Source organism: Melopsittacus undulatus, chromosome 9 (assembly GCF_012275295.1).
Source record: "Melopsittacus undulatus isolate bMelUnd1 chromosome 9, bMelUnd1.mat.Z, whole genome shotgun sequence".
In the NCBI taxonomy this organism is placed as follows: domain Eukaryota; kingdom Metazoa; phylum Chordata; class Aves; order Psittaciformes; family Psittaculidae; genus Melopsittacus; species Melopsittacus undulatus.
This window is the reverse complement of record NC_047535.1, coordinates 2,485,934-2,504,041: the sequence shown is the minus strand read 5'-3', so window position 1 is coordinate 2,504,041 and position 18,108 is coordinate 2,485,934. Positions and strand designations below refer to the sequence as shown.

At 41.8% G+C, this 18,108-nt stretch overlaps 1 protein-coding gene across 1 annotated transcript in view; it reads right to left on the bottom strand.

Annotated features, from left to right (window-relative positions):
* Nucleotides 1–7,680, bottom strand: part of DENND4A (DENN domain containing 4A) — a 52,513-nt gene extending 44,833 nt beyond the window's left edge. Inside the window, exon 1 of the mRNA XM_034066482.1 lies at nt 7,566–7,680. The gene's annotated coding sequence lies outside the window, so the exon portion shown is untranslated. The remainder of the gene's footprint in view (nt 1–7,565) is intronic.
* Between the last annotated feature and the right edge of the window lie 10,428 nt (nt 7,681–18,108).

The following is an 18,108-nucleotide window of genomic DNA, read 5'->3' as shown; positions in this document are numbered from 1 at the left end:
AAATAAGCCTTGTTTAAAGGAGGCTTCCATCTCCCAAGACTTGGAGAACACTCTTTGAAGCTTGTTGTGAGAAGACTTCAGAAAACAGAGTGTAACACAAGCAAGGCTGGGAAGAAACATCTCTGGAGAGGAAAAAACCCCTATACTAGATTATCAGAACTTCAAGATTCTGTTCATAACCCCAATGTACAAGACAATTGATTTCAGATCATGCATAAGCAATCAGCACTGCTAGCATTACTCCTACAGCAAGGAGTGGGGGGTGACAGCCTGGAGAGCAAATCTAGCCCCTGATGCATCCTTCTAATCCATACAGCACTGGTACTAGCTCTTTACATACACAATACAGGACTAGTACCAGTTGAAATCAGCTACCCTCCACAGTAAGTGACTTCGAACATTTTTACACAAGACTGCCATGAGAGCATGGAGCAGTAGCAATGCATATTTTTGTCTAATGACCCAAATCTGTAACATAAAGTTTCCAGGAGTGTCAGAAATTACAATTTTGGGAATCACCTGCAGAGCTGTAAAACGTCTAAGAAATGAGCAGCATTAACATGAGTAATTTCCCCATGGACACTTCAAAAGACATATTTCCGAGTCAGCCATCTGGAAAGCCAATGAGGAGAGTTAAAGGAAAGAAAAATAAAAGTACACATTTAGGCATCACAAGGAACACAGTGAGAACTGCTGCCAGTGTACCTGCAGCATATGTAGAACATATCTACAGCTAGTTTACTGTCCCACATCAAGTAAAAGACCTCCTTTTTCAAGAAACAAGATACAAAGATCCGACATTATTACCCCAATACAACCAGAACTTCTGAGAGCCCTTGCATTTTTCAGAAGGACATTGCCTACACTTTTTCTTCACATTTCCTGCTGTTAAACAAAGGACAGCAACAGAGAAAGTTGCTAACAGACAGGGCTAAAGTGATCAGCTGTGTTGCTTTTTAGGCCCTGTTGTATACATCTGCACTCAATAACATTAGACAACACAGTGCTCAATAAGAAGCTGCTAGCTCCTACTAAGCTCCCTTTGGTGCTGCATCAATAGTAGTTCTAGTGTGAAGAAACACAGTGACATATTAAAAACACCCCAAACAAGAGAAACCCACATTATTCTGCTCCTACATCACTGGGCTGGAATCACTGTCAAGTATTTCATAGGCCCATTCACAATCATCTCTACTAACTCATGGTTAACACAATCTGATCCAAACAGCTGAGGAGATAATCAAGAGAGCTCAAAAAGTAACAACAAAGGATGTCTACAAGGTGCCCAGGAAACAGAAAAGTGCTGGATAAGAGGACAAGCACAGAACACAAGACCATGAGTCTGGGACCAGAAAATAGGAATGCAGGCCAAGGACTGAGGAACAAGCAGATTTGTTCAGCAATGGCTAGGAAGAAAGATAAATCAGTCTTAAATTCAGAGGCTAATCTAGATCCACTGGGATTGCTGCAGTCAGTGAGGAAGAACTGGCCATCAGAGTATCAAAGTTTGGAGAGAATAACCGGCAGGACGAAGGCAGGAAGAAACAGACTTCACCCTGAGGGAAAGACCAGGCATTTTCTACATCTTCTGTTCTTTCCACCATCACTCACCAAGTCTTCCATTTGTTTGTTCTTCATTGCTCTTTTTAGCCTCAATAAAATTTAAGCATTTACTAGGGGGGTCTAACAAGGCGCAGGCTTAGGCATTCATTACAGTTGTGCCACAGCAAAATCCCACAGTATTTAATCCTGCCTACAAAAACTCCAGAAAGAAATGTTAAATATCCCATGAGGCTCATGACAGAGACAAATCTTAACAAAGACAGTTTTAAAGCTTCCACTTTTCTTTCTCGATTACAGTATTCACGGCCAAAAAGCACAAGCGAAGGATGGAAATGATTTCTGAAGTACAACTGTGTCTGCAGGGAGGGATGCAGAAAACAATTTATAGCAAATGAGGGGGAGGGAAGCCAAGGTAAGCACTATAAAATGTAAATATTACTCCATCCAAAACACAGTTCAGGAGGGCAGCTAGTCCATATTTTTTGTAATTACTTATTATACAGCAACTTTTTAAAAGGAGAAGTCCCCCAAACAGAACATTCCATTTTCCTTGGCACAGTAGCTAAAGGCAAATGACAGCAGCAAATCTTCCAATAGTGAGCTTCAGACCCAAAATCTGTCACTGAAAATGTCAAACTGCGTCAGCTAAGAGTGACAGACGTATCCTGCTTTTACTCCACTGTATTTAGACACACAGAACCACTTCAGTTTAGTTTTGAAGCCATTCTTAAAACTTTGAATTTATGGTGTGGTGGATGGAGTGAGAAATGGGAATTGTTTCTAACATCTTTTTTGCTGCATTTAAAAATGCATTTAATTGTGACTTGGAACATTTGATGTTCTTTTTCTCTCTAGCAGGCAAAAATGTCTGGCAAGATAAAAAAAATGGGACCAGGCCATGCTGCAAATTATATATGCTGAATGAATGACATGCATGGACTGCAACTGTGGGGCTGTGACTGCTGTTTGCATATGAGCTACACCACACTGGGAAGGTTAAATGGAGAGATAACACTGACTAATACCTCCCTTATCTAGCAAATCTCTGCATCCAAGTTGACAAAATGTTCATCATCTACCCCACCAAAAAAACCCCAAAAATCCCAACTGTGAGTGTACTGCTACCAGGTCAGCTGCAAGTACATCTATCAAGTAACACGCATGTATGTGGCAGTTTCCCAGCCAGGTTAGCTAGCAAAGCAATACAAAGCAATATCAAGGCATCCCCACAATATCACAGTAAATTAGCTGAAGTGCAGTGATATGTTAAGAAAGCTATGGCTTCAGGATTCCAAAGCCAGTTCAAGATACCTCTTTGTAACACAAAGCAGACATGGCTAAAAAACCTTTCCCCATCTTTTGGAACATAATTATGAAACAACCCTACCCTTAAAGGAAAGGCTGAAGTTTATTGAGTCAAGGTCACCTTATGTGCTAATATTTAGGAGAAAAGCACTCACAGACTCACAGGTTTGCCCCTGGTGCTCTACAGAATGAAGCCTTCACTGTCCTGAACAGTTCAGCACACAAGGTAACTACAAAGTTGTACAATTTGTTAGAATACTGCTCCTGTACTGGGATTTAACTGATGGCACTGTGCTGAGCCCAATTATTTTTGCACTTGCAGTATGTGGACAGCATTGCCTTTTTCACTGTCATTTTATAGTCACAATCTCACAGACACACTTGCTGACATATGGAAGCTACCAGAGCTGGACCAGCTCCTGATCTTGGTTGCACAAATGAGAATAATTCCTTAACCCACAGGTTCCTGCTGAAGCTCAAGACAAAACCAAAACTGAAGAATCCAGCCCACTGTGCCCTTCTCCTTGTTAGCATAATGTCTGCACACGAAAAGAGGGGGTTTCCTCTGGGGACTTTTTCATTTGCATGTATGTATATACAACTTACACCACACTTCTGGATTGTCCGCTTTTATTTTAGATGGCTACATTGAAATAATTTTATTAATTAGTATTAAGTATATTTCTAACAGTCAACATTTACAGTAAAAATTAAATAGTGAGGATAGCATTGACTAACTTACTTCTAACACTCCTCCTTACTCTTCACATCCTATTTTTATACCACAGTTCCTCCTTTTTTCACGCACATACCCACCCACACCCTGTTATTGCTTATTTCTATTTCATTCTGCTTCAGCCTCTACAATAACCCTGAATTTTAGACATGGCATGAAAGTATGCTTTGAAAAGGTAAAAATACGACATTTAAAAGAATAGAGCCATCACTTTCTGAAGTCTTTCATTTCCACTTCTCCTCCACAATTTCCTTCTGGTGCTGTTTTCTAAGCTCTTTAGGGAAGTACCAATGACTACTTCTGCATCATAGACTGTTACTAAAATGACTGCTATAGATCTAAGCTCGCAGTACCACTGTCTCATGTAGCCTTCACTGTATGTTTTCATTTTGACTCCATTGCCCGCAGAGGTGCTTTATAATTGTACATACATGGGCAGAATGTTTTCACATCAATGACAGACCAAGCTTCCAGACCAGGCATAGACTAAGCCTGAACTGAAGAACAGCAGAAATACCCAAAGCTTATTATGCAATATAACAAAAAAAAAAACCAAAAACAAAACCTTGTTCACTTTAAGTAATTACTTGGTCATTACCACTGCTAGAAACAGTTGATTTGAAATAGTTGAACAGTGGTGATACATTCACTGGTTATACATATTGTCCTACCTGCCTCAATCATAACTGGCTTAGCTTCAAGAGGATTTACTGCTTTTAATATAACATTTCTATCATGATTTATGCTCACAGTAGCAAAGATTATTTATATATGCAATTGATATATAATGGAAAAGATGCAGGGCCTTTTCTGTCCTCTTGCCTAAGACCACCCAGTGAGTTTATAGCAGAAGGATGAGTGATAAGTACAACTCAGCCCTCTAAACCACACCTCTACCCTTGCTTTTTGTACAAGCTCAACCTACACTTTCCTCAGAGGTATTAGATCTTTACAGGGTTTGGTTTTGGGGACTCTGAAGGGGAGGGCAGGCTGGCTGGGTTTGTTTTGGGGTTTTTTTGAGAGCATTTAAAATAAATAAGAAATACCATTACATCACAGGAAAGCCCAATTAAAATACTTTGACAAACAAGAGAATCATACTGGAAATATGCCAACCCACATAAACTGCATCATGCCTTGCTAATACACTTAAATGGAAATTACTTTGGTGTCTTTTTTTGGTCCTTTCCTCATCCTTCTAAGAAGTACCACAGTTCTTTCCAGGAATCTTCAGATCAAACACCTTCAAATCCACAGCTACAGATGTATCAAAAATTGAGCTACTGAACCCTCTGTCTGACAGCAGGATACTTGGAAATCACAAATACCCCAAACCTTATGTTTCAACAAGGTTACATTGACCTTTTTTCTTTTTAATCCAACATGAGTTGTGCAACAATTTATCCTCCTTCTGATCATGCCGACACCGTATTTAAAAAACTAAGGTCAAAGTTGACTAAAGGACAATGAGGGGAAAGAAGACTCCCTACAAGTCTTCATTTCAGCAGAGATTTAAGACTGAGAAAGGTTTTTATTAAGTAGCTGTTGTACTATGTCCTTTCCATGAGCACAACAGTTTCTACAGCCAGTGCTATAAAAAGCATTGCAACCTACTATGACTTGCAAAATTAACTCCAATTCAGTTGCTAGGAAGTAGGATGGGAACCGAAAGGGACGTTGAATATTTAAGTGATGCTGCAAATTTCTTTTCCCAGTTTTAAAACCTCAAGATTAACAAATCCCATTATCATCATTCAGCTCAGTCTAGATACCATCTTCTCTCTGGAAGAGTCACAAGACAGTTTCATCTCCCTACCACACACTACAGCAGGAATTTAAACATCAGTAAACCCTTGAATGCAAAACCCTGCAGATTAAAAACTGCCAGACTGAATAGTGATGCCCACAATTCATTTGGAAGAGTTACACAGAACATTAGTATTAGTTAGGAACCTTCCAAGACACCTCTGTTCTCTTCAGATCACCAGTTCAGCTCTACTCCTGCCTTGCTACTTTCCCTTTCAGATCTTAAACAGGACCAGGTTATTTACACTGTTCCCAATGCTTGACCTGAATCAGCCAAGCTCACCTGAGCCCTATAGTACGCACCAGGCTATGTCAATATTTGTGCTTTTACTAACTAATAATTAACTCTGGCCACACTGCTACAAAATTGCCAATATTGCCATTAATGCGTATAGAAATACCATTAAGGGCCATAGTGGTGTTATATCCAAGTAAAGCATACAGAGCAAGCTGTTCACCAGAAACGCAGACCTGCAACCACACTGCTACTGAAAGTATGAAAACTCACACATATGAGCATCCTTAACAGTGGAAAAACATGTCAAAGTAGCCCTTATTTTAAAAGCTGGTCCTGGTGCCTTCTGCTGCACTGTTTGCATAAGCAGATCGTATTTTTTGTGCTACTTTCTAGGAAATTCACTGTTTAGAATAGGACACTGAGGAAATCCTGTTCCATAGGATCAGGAGCTGCTCATAAACTTGAGGAAAGTACCTCATCCAACTGGACCCTCACGTTTCCAGAGCAAGTCAAACATCTATATCACACAAGGCTGCAGAGAAACTTAACTTTTTTCATTTGCCTTTAAGGCTCCATGCAATTTTCCCCTTCCCCAAAAGCAAACCACAAGAACCCTAATGCTCTTTTTCTGATAATGAAACAATTTCAATGCCAAGTCATGATTACCCCTAGAAAACTTCATTTACCAGACACAGTTCCACTTTCATGTTCACTTTAAATTAAATACAGACCCCTCAATCACCTAAAAGCAAGTCAGAGTTTCACCAAGACTCTAAATATGATTCTTTAAAGAAGGATGAGAGAAACAGGAGACTCACAAGAGTTGTATGCTAACACACAAACCAGAAGTAATCCATTTACTCTCCCCCTCGACCTTCCTTGGCTAGACTAACTCAATTAGTTTCCCTAAACCACCACAGACACTTGCCAAGATTAAATATTTGTGTTTAATCATTCAGAAAGTGAAAGATTATGTACTGAAATGTAATACTCTTTACGGAAACCTCTCGTTGAGCAACAGTTCCAGAAAAATAATTGTGAAATGAAGTTAAAAGCTGTGCAGAACACCAGCTTCCACTCAGTTAATTCAGAAACGTTACACTTCAGAGCCATGCCCCAAGCTCCCTGCCCATGGCAGGGGGTTGGAACTGGATGATCTTTAAGGTCCCTTCGAACCCAAACCACTCTGCGATTCTATGATAAGATGAGACCTCATTTTTACCATATCAACATTCTTGAAGGCGGCACATTTTTAAACGCAGCACGTTTGAAATGACTCCAGAATAACAACCACGGTTAAGAAGTTATTAACTATTATCGTTCCTTGGCCAGCAACTTGTGCTACATGCAGACATCACGACGGAACAAATGTCAGGGCTCATTTTCACCGCCTCGGCCGGCGCGCCGCATTAACCCAGGTACACAGTAACCGAAGGGAAAGTCGCAATGAAAACACGCACAAGGCTGAGCTCTACCTGTGCAATAACCCCGATTGACGCAGCTCACGATGCACGGAAACCTGCCCGTTTATCCCCGGGGGGAGGCACCGCTCGGCCCGTTCCCCCCGAGCAGCCCTCCGCACGCCCCGGCCCTGCCTTTGTAACATGGCAGGTCAGCGGCACAGCGCGGCCGAGGCGCCGGCAGCTCCCGGCCCGGGGGTGAGCTCCTCGGGGCCGGCCGTGGCCCCGGCTCCACACCGGGAAGCGGAGAAAGTTTTCCCCCACCTCCCACCGCGGCCCAGCGGAAAGTTACCACCGGCCCTGCACGTCCTCAGCCCCGGCCCGGCGCTGACAGCCCCTTCCCCGCCGGCCCAGGGCCGCCATAGCGCCCGCCCCGCGATATCTCCTCAGTGAACCCCGCTCTCCGCCCCACCGCGGTGACAGCCCCGGTTCCCCCCCGCCGCCCCGCAGCGCTCACCTCAGGCGGGGGCCGCGCTCCCCGGGGACGGGGAACGGCCGCCGGTGCCTCCTACCCCCGGCGCCGAGGAACGGGAGGGTGAAGGGGGGAGCACGCTCGGTCCCGGAGCCCTTATCTCATCCTCGCGGCGCCCGCCTCGCCTCCGCCGCCTCCCCGCCGTGTGGGCGTCTCAGGCGGGATCCCCCCTCCCCTCCGCACCGCCTCCTGGCGCCGCCATCTTGGCCGTCACCGGGGGCGGGCACCGACTCGTGATGGGCGGCGGGACGCGGCTCTGCCCCGCCTGTGGCCCTGAGGCGGCCCCGGTGAGCTCCCCTGCACCCGGCCCGGCCCGGCCCCGAGGGCTCCCTGTGGTACCGCGGCCCCGGTGAGCTCCCCTACACCCGGCCCGGAGGGCTCCATGTGGTACCACGGCCCCCGCTCCCCACCTTCCCCCTCAGGGAGCGGCTGTGACCCGTGAGGGGAGAGCGAGAGCCCTCAGTGAAACCCTCTCGACACAGCGTAAAATACAACGCGCGGACCACGGGCTCGACTCTCTCACACACACAGATACACATATATACACACACCCCTCCTGTACATTTAATTTAAACATAAATTAATCTCCGGCACAAACAGTGTTTCGCTCACCTGCGGCAGGACCCGGAGGTGGTGCCGGCTGTCTGGAGAACAAGGGGAGAGAAAGCGAGGGATTTTGTGCAGGCTCGATGCAAACCGCACAGGGTTCTTGCATCAAAGCCCTAGAAAAGAACCCAAGACAAAAATAATCCCCTCAGATGCACGCCGCGTGTCAGGACGTTGCCGAGCACGACAGCAGCAGTTCTGCCTGTTCCACATGCAGCGCCGTCTGAACCGGCCCGACATTTGATACCAAGGGCCTGTTTTCAAAGTGATCTTTAGGCTCCGACCACACAGTTTTGGCTTTGAATCCAAGCTTCCCTCAGTTCTGGACGTTTGGCTCTGGAGTCTACTGTGTGGCTCGTCCCAATGACAGAAAATTCATATGAAGTTCTGCAAATGTCTACGTTCAAACCTGCTGTATTGGTTTAGCTCATCCCTCTGACATATCTGACCTACTGGGGGAATATAAAAGCAAAAAGAAGGACTTTTTACAAGGGTAGGTAGTGATAGGACAGAGGGGAATGGCTTTAAGCTGAAAGAGGGGAGATTTAGATGAGATATCAGGAAGCTGTTCCCTGGGAGGGTGCTGAGGCACAGGGTGCCCAGAGAAGCTGTGGCTGCCCCATCCCTGGCAGTGCTCAAGGCCAGGTTGGACACAGGGGCTTGGAGCAGCTGCTCCAGTGGAAGGGGTCCCTGCCTGTGGCAGGGGTTGGAGCTGGATGAGCTTTAAGGGCCCTTCCAACCTAAACCAGTCTGGGATTAAAATAAGACCTTTTCCCCCACATGCTTTTATTGACAGTTTATAGCAGAAATGCTGCTCCTATGCCACATCTAAGAAACAGAGGCTGACACAGGCCAGTCTCTGCACAGGCAGAAGCACCCATGTGCAAGCCTGCACATGCAGACACAGCTTTGCGCTGCCAGGTTTGATATTTGTGAGCTGAGTCTGTCTCTTTTTTCTCAACAGGCAGCATACTGACTGAGGAATGTGACAAACCCCGATCCCAGGCAGAGACTACAAGAACAACACAGCCCATTCCTCCTGTTTCTGAGTAAAATGCATTTCTAGCCGCACCCATAGACATCTCTGTCAACAATACACAGTGGGGTAAGTGAGGGATCAAGAACCCAGAACATCTCTATTTATTTGCAGCAAGCTGGTCTGCATTCTGTAGTGAGTCCTTGAATTATTTAGTGCTGGTGGAAAAACTTCTAAATCCTTTGACAGTTTCTGGTGTTTTGTAATCCTGGAAATGTTTTTCAAGTAAACAGCAATAGTGAAGTCCCTTTTCTGGCTTGTATTAATGATTTTGATATGCAAACTATTCTGTGTTCTCTGCCCTTGCTCGTTTTTCATGTAGGCATAATTTTTAGGCTTCAGTGTTAACATCCAAGATTAATGGGTCTGTTCCTACTTCCAAGAGTATTGTTTCAGCTGCCTGCATAGCGAGGCAAAATCACCACACTGATGTATGAATAGCTCACCTCAGAGAGTTTATGGTTATGGACATTAAAATATTATTGACTATTTCTAATGGAAACTTTCATTTTAGAGAAACATCATTCTGAACCATGCTGTGGCAGTCTTCATACTTCTCAGCTCGTGTCATAGGTAAAACTCTGCGTAGACCTCTTTGATTTGCTGTTAATTTATAGCCTGGCCTGTTTATTTCCCTCCACAATTTCTGTCCTTCTAGGACTTATCTGCATCTAATTACATGTTGCACCAGTGTCAACAAATTGCAGTCAGGGACGCGGATCTCACCACACAAGGCCTGATACAAACTCCAAAGCAAGAAGTTTCTGTCCAGTCCTACCAGCACAGCTGACACAGTGCTTATCTCTGTCCTGTCTTTCTTGTTCTTACATCTCCCCATCCTTCTCACCCTGTTCCATCAAGCCTCTTCTGCTTTCTCTCTGTGACCTACCTCCTGCTCACTCTCTCTAGGCTGTGGCACACTTTCTTCCCCACCAGCACATTTAATTGCAGTGTTCCATTTCATTATTAACTTGTCACCACCTTTATCAAGTCACCTTTCCTAGCTCAGGCCTAGCCACAAATATTTCCTGCATAGCTTGTCATCAATTTTCCACATTAAGGCTTGTCTAAAGCCACATGCAAAAGGGTCTATGAAAAATAATGACTCTAGTGCTGTATTTATTTCTGAATAAAAACCAGCATTGGTGAATAGCTTCTGTACAGGCAGAGACTGTGTGTCCAGTTCCTGCAGGCTCATTGCACAGAAATCTGTCTATGTATCAGTCAAACAAAGCCTTCCAATCGTGAAGACTTTAGGGATCTCTAGGCAGTGGTCTTTACACGCATGTGGGGATCCACCCCAAGATCATTGAGGTCAACAGACATCTTCCTACTAATTCTGGTTAGCCTTGGATCAGATTCTTGTTGTGCATAGTAGCTTAATTAAACAAATTAACAACTACATGGTACTGCAGGTGGGCAGGCATCAAGCATGCTTAATGTGGTATCCTGCTGCCTCCAGAGTGCAGGGTGGAGCGCTGTCAGCCAGATTTAGCCTCCCCAGATGTGTGGCCAGGGAAATGCACAAGGTTTCTACAGACTTTCAGCCACAGAACCTTTTATTTCCATGTTGCAACCCTAAATTTCTAGCTTGTGGCACTGAAGTAATTTTCAAAGTATGGTTTAGATTACTTTAAGTGCATTTTACACATGGGTAAACTCAAGCAAGGCAGAGGACAAGTGGCAGATGGTCACTGACAAAGACAGGAATGGAATGGAGAATTTCCTTGTCCCAGGACATGGCTTTAACAGACTTTGTCCCAGGATTGTGAGATTTAACTACTTACAATTCATGAGGCTTCAGCAGTGCTGAAGAGGAAAAAAAAGCAGCTGTCATTGTTCATAGTATTTCCTGGCAAAGACTGGCTTCCATAGGCAAAACTATTTCAGCTTCTTAAGTATGCAATTTGGAGCTTAATCTGTTCACTTTCCTACCAGTTTTATTCCTTTTGAACTTGGCTGCACCATGTGCACTGCTCATTTACAACTCCAGGGGGGAAGAACAAGTCTCCAAAGGAACCCGTCAGAACACCTTTGAAACAGGCACAGTGTATCTGTAACCTTGGTAAAAATAACTATAATGATAATGGATAATTATAAACCATGTAACTGGCAAAACAACACACTGCATTTCAGAGGATGAATTGCTTTACCCCGTCCAGTAACCCACTTTACAATGCAGTAATGGATCTACATTTGGAGGGTTGTGCAATGAAATGGAGCCTTTGGCAAGCTGGAATCACACTGGAAGTGAGGCAACATCTTTGTGGGATTTTTTATATTCATATTTGAAAATCTGGAACTTATCCCTTTTGACATAAAGAGACTGTCCCTGCTTGGAATGATTAAACTCTAGAACAGATTATGAAATAATAAAGGCAGTATTATGATGCAGCAGTACAACAGTGCAGTTACCCTTCACTTTACTGTTCAAGTACGGTATTTCTGAAAAGCTTTTTGCACTCCAGGGGAACTACTGATTATAAATTATAAAAAAGGAATAGAATATCATTCATGTATGAAAGAAAAAAAAAGAGTTTTGAGACCCTTATTTAGATAAAGAACTTACTGAAGCAGCTAAAAATATGGAGAAATGAGGTGAACACAGGGCCTGATCCAGAGTCCCCTGAACTCAGCAGAAGCACTGCAGGGGGTGTTCATTAGGTGTCAGAGTCATATATGTCATCCTGAATTCCAATTCACAAAATGCAGATAAAGAATGTTATTGTATATGAGTAAGGATAAAGTCTAATTGCAGAATCTAGGCATTCCCTGTGGATAAAATGAGCAGATTTTTCTCCAGCAGGTATACTTTCTCAGCAAGGATTTATTGCCAATATTTATGTGAGAGTTTGTAGTCCCCAAAGCACAAAAATGCTGGGAAACAAAAAGGAAAAAAAAATGTATCCAAAGAGAAGACCCAAATGTTTCCAAGTAATTTCCATAAATAAAAATCTGATGCAAGCACATTATCATTTCACTTTTCAGCATTGATTTGCTTCCTCAGGATTTCAGAGTGTGCATCGAGAATGTTTCCCTCAGCAAACACTAGAAATATGCCCAAGGTATTGTAGCAACTATCAAATATCGAATGAGCAGAGACCTAGTAGATGCCCATTGGTATTAACCAGTGAGAAAATGCGCTTTGCTGTGTTGCTGCAGGTCAGAGTATCAAGCAAGTGATGCCAAACCTCTCCTCCTGTTGTTAGCAGGCAAATAAGGATGTTCAGGTGGAGCGTATTTCTCCAGTGACTCTTCCCATAGACACTGAAAGCTCTGAAACAAATATTTGAGAATGGGACAGCAGAAGGGGTGCTTGAGAATGGTCCAAGTCCTAACTCATGTAACAAAACCAACCTTTTATGTGTTCCAGCATTAACCTGTTTTAAGTATTCTCTCATCAGTAAAGCAAGATAACAAAAGCTTCTCTCTGGGGAGTAATACCAGGAAGGAAATTATGCATGCAGATTCGCCAGCAAGAATAACAGTTTCAGGCTGTAAATATACACACTGATACTACTGTTTTGTTGCTATTTTCGGCAGCGCCTGTAGCCTCAGGGGTTAGAGTAAGGAAGTAGCTGCTATTGCTGCTGTTTACGCATCAGCTTTAAAGGTCTGATTTGGACTCATGCTCTTTGGCCCATCTGGAGGTGATTTCTGCAAATAGCAGTTTTTTCTCTGAGCCAGTCCAATCCATCACCGAGAGTCACACCATGTGACACTGTGGTGCTTCGGGTATCTGCTCTCACATCAGATATAAACCCACCTTAATTCACTAGAGAACTCTCTTCCATATTGTTTGCACTTTTACTTGTCTTCAGTTCATGCCTAGGACAAGTAACTGCATTTCATGTATCTAAACATTCCCCACAGTTTGGTCTGCCTAAGATACTTCAGGCTCTAAACTCTTGCCTAGTCCTGCTGTTTAAAGTTTTTGTATTTTGTTCTGGAGATCACTTATATCTTGATGTGTTAAGTGAAGTATATCAGTTAATCACTTCTCAGGAGTACTACTAGGCTTAATTAATGTTTGTAGAACACTACTGAGATTCTCAAGAGAAGCAGCTACAGAAGTGCAAAGGATTATAATTAACTTAAAATTACCTCTTTTTTTAGTAAATGGCTAACACTTAAACTGAGATTCTCCAAGTATAACTAATTTATTTGATTCTTAGACCAAAAACTGTGTTTCCATTTACTACTACCACTGTATGATGCATTTTGATTTTTATTGTCCTTTGATGTCCTCTGATGTATCCAGACACATAAAATAGCTTGCTTTAGTTCAGGAAACACTGTCCAACGTATGTAAGTCAGGTTAAAATCAAACAAATCACCAAGATAACTAAATTAACAAACTCAAAGACAGTCCACATCACCATTTGCCTTTAATATATTAAATAATTCAACCATAAAGCCTTTAATTACTATTATGGAATAATTTCCATATTTATTTATAATATAACTAAATTAATAACTAAATTAATAAACTCAATTAATAAATTAAATTAATAAACTCAAGATAACTAAATTAATAAACTCAAAGACAGTCCACATCACCATTTTCCTTTAATATATTAAGTAATTCAACCATAAAGCCTTTAATTACTATTATGGAATAATTTCCATATTTATTTATAAGGCATCTCATTTACATAAATAGTCATTATCTGGAAATAAACCCAGATCATTAGAATTCAGCAAACTGACAAGCCAGATTGAGATCAGTCAAGATGTATGAAAGAGATTTGCTCCCTGCTTGAAACTCTTCTGAGAGGAAAATCTCTGCTCCTGAACAAGCTTAAACAGGACACCAGTTTGGAAACAAGCAGTACTTCATCCACATGACCTCACTGAAACAGAACAGTTATTTTGTAAGGTGAGAAAACATTGGGTCACTCTTCTCAACTCTCATGGAGGGTTTCCAAGAAAATGCATTTGACACATCTGCACTGAAAATGTGACCCAGATTATAGCTGACGTTCTTGTAACGCAGCTTTTCTCTGAAACGGCAGCATTTCAAAATGTTTTCGGAATACTTCCTTCTTTCAGAATACTTTCTATGCTTTCAGGACTTTCAGTACTTCCAAAATTCTGCATCTAGTCAGAAAACAGAAACGCTGAAAAGAGAAAGAAGAAAGAAATACCACTTCCACATTTCTAATTGCAAGCTGGATTCATCAACTCCTCTGCTATCAGCTAGAGTCCCAGGTACTGACAAAAAGGATACATCTCAGGCCCTTCTGACAGTGCTGTTGCCATTGAAGATCCAGAGCATTCATTATTAGAAATCTTCCAAGTAGAAATAAACTCACCAGTTTTAAAAAAGCTACAAAACATATTCAAATAAATACTGTGATTGCCCTGCTCAGTCAGACCTGTGCCTCTCCTTTGGCAGGGTAAAATACTTGTTTGAAGCGTAAGTGTAAGCTCACCAGAGTAAGGTGATACACCTCAATCTGCTCTGTTTGGATGACTTTCTTAGTAATTCCTAGAGAATGGAGGTTGGCTCAAGCACTGAGTCATAAGGGTTTCATCTCAGTATATTTTTAGTATCTGTTATTTTATCTCGGGTAGTTTTAAATCTGTATCACTGCCCAACTCCTCTCCTAATTATCTGAAATTATTTGCTTCTGTAACTGCTTCGGAATGTCCCCTCATACTACTACAAATACTGGTCTTTTTATACTCATCTCTCAATTCAGTTAGGTTAGTACCTGTTCAAAACTTGAGCAACTGCTGAGAAACAGAGGCAAAACAAATTCACAATGTTAAATCTCACCAGTGAGTCACTGTGAACATAGGTCAGATCAAGTAACCAAGTTTGAATTTGACCCATAAGGACAGCACAAAACTATCTTAATAAACAGCAATTTTTAAAAAATCACAGTCTGACTCAATACAAAAAAGAATACTTCCAGGGTAAATAACGGGATTGGAGGAAATGTCCTTGGCAAGTCAATTTGTTCCATGCTGCTGATGGTTCCTGTTAGTGACAAGCATTTTTTTCAAGAAGGAAACAATGGAAAACAGATGCAAAAGCATTTACCAGCAGGCCAGGCAAAGGCAGCTTTTCCAAAATGTCAAGTGTGCAGACTAGAGTCAATTTAAGAGAGAATTAATTATTTCAACTGAATTAATTTGACTACAATGAAGCCCTGTTAAGACATCTCATCCATCTTGCTTCCTACTGTGCTACCCCTTACAGTCTGAGTCTAAATACTGACCTCTATTTGCAAACACTTCAGCTGAAAAATCCCTTATCCAGCCATAGGACCAATGTGTTGCTTTAAAAACCTATTTACTGTACCCCTTCCAGGAAATCACCCACAGAATTGTGCTTACCTCTTCCACGTTCCCAGCTCATATGAATTTAAGCCCTGGGTTCTACTTTTTCCTCATTCAGCTTCATACTTCTTGTACTTCACCACTACTGTGGTGGTTTCCCAGATGCTTCAGGTGATTTCCATCACTGCATTCATCAGACCCATCTGATGCAAATCTGCCCTTTGTATAAAGTCCCTCGCCATCTTCATTTCCAACAGCTTTTCTCTTTTGTTTCATGCATTGTTTTGTCATTGCTTGCCTTTGGAGAAAGGAAGGTGACTTAATTTTAGGTCTAGAACTCTCATATGGAAGCTTATTTGCTCAAAAGAATATCAATGTTTACTTCCCCTGGAACCAACAATCCCAGAGTGCTTCATTTCCTTTCAGGACATGGGACTTAACATTGTAATACAACAGATTATCACCCATATAAAGACAACCCAAGGAATCACTGTGTCCTCTATTTGCATTTTCCAGATCAACACAGATTTGTAATGCTATCAAGAATTTACAAGTGGCAATAATGGTTGTTTAGAGTTCTTTTTCCTTGATAGTATTATATGAAATGTGGCAAACACCAGCACTGTCACTCCGAAACCTTTTGTTTCCCATAGGAATATCTACAACCATGCTATATATCTATATCTATACCAGTGACAGGCCAAAGCTATCACTTTTGGTTTCCAGTTTCAACGTGGGCAGAGGAACCATTCCAGACCCATCCCTTTCTGTCACTATGAAAAACCTGCAGCAAAACCTCCATGCTAGCATTTATGTAAATTCCTTTATTTCTGCTACTTCATGGAGGAAAAAGAACTCCTTTTTACTGAGGAATAAACTTCACTACCCTGGGTCTTGCATGTCAACTTAAATGCACCAGTGTAAAATTCAGTCTCATTAAAGTAGCTCAAAGCCCTGAAATGGTTTGAATGCTGTTTTAACACTTGCATATAGTAATTCATATTAAATTTATATTTTATAGGAGCTCATAGTGAATATAAATGAATTAAAAGAGCTGAAGTGCGACAAGAAAAGTAGTGGAAGTGAATTTTAAATTAGCAGTTAAGAACTCTCTCCTGTAGCATATTCAGGTGCTCAGAGGCATACAGTTAGTTGGGATGTACCACTCCTTATCTCATGGTGTACTAGAAACAACATGCAAAATGCAAACATGTTGAGGCCAAACTAACATCTTCACTCTGCCTATTATCCAAAGGGATGGGGACTGAAGCTGGTGAAGAATTTCACCACAGAAATGCAACCCAAGGGATGCTAATTCACTTCTTAAATGTTTTTTAAACCAAAGACTACAGCTAGCATCAAGCACAGCATCTAACTCTTGTTCAGTTGCTGTAACATGAAAGCATTGCATGAACCTCCTCTCCAGCAACAGTCCCAGTCCAAAAGGCAGGTCAATCTGGAAAGGATCCTGTGGAAGGTCCAACAATTTATTAATGACACTTGATCTTTAGAGAGCTGCAGTAATGTAGTATTTCTTACATGACTTTGAGCCCTGTTGTGTTCTTGTCGTGCGAGGGGAATGACTAATGTACATATGGAAAAATTTAAGGGAGTTCTTAGAAACCATAATATTTTGCTTGATCGTTCATAACCGAATACATAAAGAACTATCCACTGTATCACTGTTGCACAGCTTGTATTAGGTCTCCATAGTTACACTTGGCATAACAAGTACAAAAACGAAGTGTCTTTACAAGGCTGATAAGCAGGCAGGAAGCAAAAGAACATCTGCTACAGCTTTAGATGGTTTTGCCGTCAGCAACTGCTGAAAAACTTCAGGCTCTGCATTCCATGTACTGCTTGCTTGGCCTTTGACACTAGCAGCTGTTGAACAGGAGATGTAAAATGTTATACCTACAGAAAAGGAGGTGCTGCATTTTCTAGTATTGGGGTATTTAATGTTTTTTTTCCTTTCTGTTTTCTGATCTAGAAAATGCTGGATAACAGACCCTGCAGATGGAGTTATCTGCTGAAGGTCAACCACTTCCTATTTCACAATTATTTTTTTCTAATGTTCTGTTTTCCTTTCCAAAGCTGCTTTGTCTTGTTTTGTTTTGCTTTGTTCTCTTTTAAACACCAAAAACAATTGCACTATATACTGAATAGTAATTATAATCATTGTAAGGAAACCATGTGCTTCCCTGAATCAGGGCTGAGGCTTCCAGTCCAGGCAATCTATCTTCTTGTAGCATAACAGCATTTCTATAGCAAGGACAGCCACAGAACAAGTTATACAAAATAAATATCAAACAATTTAGAGCAAACTATTTTGCTGTTTAAAGAAAGAGCTGTTGAACATGATGTTTTAGAAACGAGCTCAACTATGAAGTGCAGGTTCACTGCTTGTGTGTGTGAAGAAAATCTCTGCTCCAGCTAGTTGAGCAGTTCTCCACCTACATACTATTTATATTTGCATAGAAAACTACTAACAGAGAACAACTGACAGCAGCATATTTCTTAGAGTACTAAGGCCCATATACTGTAAATGCATCTTTACGTACTTCCTCTGAGATTGTAAGTTTGCCTAGGAAATTACAA